Source organism: Lepisma saccharinum, chromosome 5 (genome assembly GCF_977018435.1).
Source record: "Lepisma saccharinum chromosome 5, izLepSacc3.1, whole genome shotgun sequence".
NCBI lineage: Eukaryota > Metazoa > Arthropoda > Insecta > Zygentoma > Lepismatidae > Lepisma > Lepisma saccharinum.
The window spans coordinates 29,588,984-29,593,519 of record NC_139233.1 but is presented as its reverse complement, the minus strand read 5'-3'; positions in this window follow the sequence as shown (position 1 = coordinate 29,593,519).

Genomic DNA, 4,536 nt, shown 5'->3' with positions numbered 1-4,536 from the left:
GAAATATATAAAAAAAGGTAAAGAACACCAGAGTTCAAAACATCTGTGGCATAGTGAGCCATCTAATTTTCTAGCTAAAACATGCAATGATGATGTTTTATTGAAAACCCAGCTTACTTCAGGCAAATAATACCTGTGGCGACTGATACCATAAGTAAATTATTAAGCAAGAAAGGGCCGACTCTTCCTTCGGACTTGGCGTTCCCACCCGAAATGTCCATGCTACGCCACTGATCTCTACAAATACATACGTGTAAAACATGGCATAAGGTGACGAAAGTGAATTTCAAATGTAATTCCTGGCAACACTGACAGTCTTCACTTTTCAGAGGTTGGCAATACATGCCCGACAGTGTTTTGTTGCTCAAATGTAATGTTGGCGTGGCTTGTTGTGAGTTAAACCAAATTACTTACTCTGTGGTTAAACTGAGCGTGGAATTCTGATATTGTCGGTAGTTACTGTGTGTAAACTGAATTCTGTGGATTCAGGTGATATATTGTGATTGTGTGTAGTTCTTATAGTAGTGAAGGAAGAAAATGCCTCGCACTCGCGGCTGTAAATATGCATCTAATAAATTCTGCTATGTGTGTGGCGAGTTCACCTTCGTGAGGAACAGGAAGAAAATAACACCCATCATCAAGAGGGCATGCAAACATTACTTTGGAGCCGGAGCTGGTGGTTTTGATAAGAAGTGGTCACCTGATACGTGTTGTGCTACATGTTATTGTAAATTAATTAGGTGGTGGCGAGGGAAGAAAGTCTCATTGTTTGCTGTACCGATGGTGTGGAGGGAACCAAGGGACCATCTGACAGACTGTTACTTCTGCTTACCGAAAATTCAGGGCTTCACGAACAGCAAATCAAAGAAACATGTTGTTTACCCGAATCTGCCGTCCGCAAGAAGACCTGTACCACACTCTGAAGCTCTACCAGTTCCTTCAAGGCTCACAGATATGGAAGAGATTAGTGACAGAGAGGAAACCAGCACTTCAGAAGTTACATCTTCTCCAGAAAAGAAAGGGATCCTCTCGGGGCACGAGTTATCCTACACTTGTTACAGCAGGATGATTTAAGTGATTTAGTGCGAGACCTAGGACTCAGTAAACAGAAAGCAGAATTGCTAGGCTGCAGGTTACAGGGATATAACACCAACATCGCCCTGCAAATAAAAGTCATATATTGTATAATTCTAATTGTAAGAGATGTATCTGGTTACCTTATTGCACAGTCGACACGTGTATCACATGCATTCAAGTGTATGTCATATATTGTCAAATGTAAGTAATGTGTTAAAAATACAACACTTACATGCCGGTTACTCAGAAACTATCGCCGACACAGAAAAACGAAAATCAGATTTGCATTCAGGAGTAAAAATCCTTTCAGAATCACTACTTTGTTTCCCAAAAATAGAACTTTCTTATTCTTTTGTAGATCAAGGACAAGCTTTATATAAAGTTATATAAAGTTATATAAAGGTATATTACAATCATTTCGGTGAAACGGGTGTTTTGTTATTCAGAGTACTTTTTTTGAGAAATGAAAGAAAAAATTACGATTTTTTATTTTTTCCATTTACCTTTATTCTTATTAGCATGGTGTGATGTTGTTGCTCTTTCAAATATAAGGAGACTGTTCTCTTTTCCCATCTTTGTCTATCTTCTTTTCCTCCTCTGTTCCTCGCTACTTCGTTCTCTCTCTCTCTCTCTTTCCCTATCTTCTTTTCGCATTAATTTGTGCATGGCATAACGTTCTCATACGACTTCCATGTTCACTTGATTGAGTTTATTTTATGTCTCTTTTCTGTCACCTTGGTTAATTTGTGACGATGGAGATGAAATGAATGAAGGAACAATCTCAAACATATATGGACGACACAGCACAAGCCCCACAGGCGCCCGACACTCATCATACGTGAAAGAGGTTGACAGAGGAGTGACGTCAGCTACAGGAAAAGTATAACTTCAAATTTTAATACGTGCTGAATATTTTTTTCAGATGTCAGTGATGACCAAGAATCTTAATTTGAACAGGAATAACCCCATTTAACAATAATAATAATAGATTAAATGGAATTTTGGAAAACAAATTAGAAAATAAATTCAAATTAGATAGCATAATATAATTTCAAAACTGGTTCTTCTGTATGGTAACCAATGTTGGACCCTTCGTCAACATTATTATAATACGTTTATCTGTGATAAAACTAGAATAAATTGTCCACAAATGAGATTTTTGCCGTATTTAAGTAGAGTAACGTTACGAGACAAAATTAGATGTGAAGAAATGCGAAATAATTGGATGGTCGAAGGAATGGTGGAAGAAAATCAGGGCTTCCCCGATTGTGTAGTGGAAATGTCGTTGTCTTGTAATCAAGGTGTCCCGGGTTCGATACCGGCACAAGTGGTTCGGATCTCATTTTAAAGTGTACAGGTCCAGTCCTGATTAGCCTTCCTAAACTCAAGAAATTCAAAAATATTAGTTAAAGTTGAATTAATATGTTCTGAGGAGATAGCCGTTTGCCTTGAAAATTACTAAATACCAGACAAAAATGAAAAATAAATTTAGGAAGACCATGTAGCCGATTGGAGTGATCAATTCTTGTTGTCGCAGAACGGGCTATGGTTACTCAGACCGGCAGCAGGAAGAATAAGAAGTAAGTGAAAATAATCATAAACTAAAGCAAAGAGCTTTCATACGGCCAGGACATGCCACTCAGCTCCTCCATTGGGTGATGCGTGGTAAGCCCATCGAGTCCCATCGTCGCTGTTCTTATAGCTCTCGAGACAGGAGCCCACTACTTCTTCTTATCAAGTAGTTCCTCAATTGTCCTGACGATGGTTTGTTTGATTGATTTGGTTTATTTTACTTCGCTTTTATGTCACTTTTGGCTAATCGCGAAGATGGGAATGAGTGACGATATGATGATATTGATGAATGGACACTTACAAACGCCCATGTTCAGGCCGTGATTCGAAGACAGGACCCCTGGTATTGTAGCGCGATGTTTCTAACCGCTTCGACAAGACTGACGATGGGTCAACACGGAAATGTTGGGGAGGGGCCTCCCTTCTGGAATCGAACCCGGGACCATTCGCACCAAAGGCGAGAGCGCTAATTATTTTTTTTATAGTATTAATAAGTCAGCAATTACAATAACGTCCTTTTCTGTATTTCGTGGTTTTTCAGTGATATTTCACTTGCGGTTTCCAGTTTTTACATTAACAACTCAAACATTAATGCTTTGCCCGGGATTCGAACTTGAATCCCCGGATCGTCGTAGCCGTTTGACACGCGGGAGCTTATGGTAATACTTCCGTTATTAAAAGACGAAGCTTTTTCACTGACGTGAGGTCGCAGAAGGGGGTGCAAAAAATTTAAAAACTGGTGGGGTGAGGAAGATCATAATCTACACACACACACACACACACACACATTATATATAGTATACAGGGTGGGTACAAGTCGCTTTCCCCAATAAATGAAGAAATCAAATAAAAGAACCTAGAACCTAGGTGACTTGACAATCTTTATTGTACTCCAAAGTGTCTTTTGTACTTCAAATACTGTTAGTTGTTAGAAGTGTACCAATCCTGCGGTTTTTCGGAAAACACTTCGTCTTTGACAATACCCCACATGGAGAATTCGCATGGTGTTAAGTCACATGAACGTGGTGGCCAATCTGTCGTACCACTACGACCAAGCCATTCATCGAAATGTTGATCCAAGAACTCCCTCACAACAACACTAAAATGAGGCGGTGCTCCATCGTGTTGCCACGTGAACGGAATGTTTTCGTAACGAGGTTATTGACAAGTTCTGGAATCACAACGTCCTGCAAGATCTGAAGGTATGTGTCACCGGTAACAGTTCCTTCAAAAAAGAATGGTCCTACGACACCACCACTCCAAATACCACCCCAAATAGTTACACCAATGACGTTTAACCCTTCCGTCATAATTTCGTGTGGATTGATATCACTCCAATAAACACATTTGTGTCTGTTTACGTGACCGTTCATTTTGAATGAGGCCTCTCATCTGTCCACAAAATTCGTTTCCAGAAGTCTCTGTCAGCTTCGTTCCGAATTAGACACCACTCACAGAACTCAACACGTCGGTCCGGATCGCATTCGTGTAACGCGTGCAGAAGCTTTGGCCGGTAAGGTTTTATCTTCAAATCCTTTAGCATGTTCCTTACAGAGGTACGTGACATTCCCAGGTCCCCTGCGCGCCTTCTGATAGACTTCTTCGGGCTGGATACACAACTCTGAGCAACATGTGCAGTGTTTTCTTCATTTCGTACACTTCGGAGTCGTCCGCTTCGCTGTAGACATGCACAGAACCTGTAGCCTCGAATCGTTGGTACAGGTTTCTCATGGCTTGATGTGATGGTGGTTCCACACCTGGAAATCTTCTCCTGAATTCTGCTGTCACAACATTTGTGTTTTTGTTGGATTTCCACCAAGCTTGTAGCACGAAAACACGTTGTTCCTTTCTTAATTTGCGATTCATCTCAAGACCTGCAATGCAAGA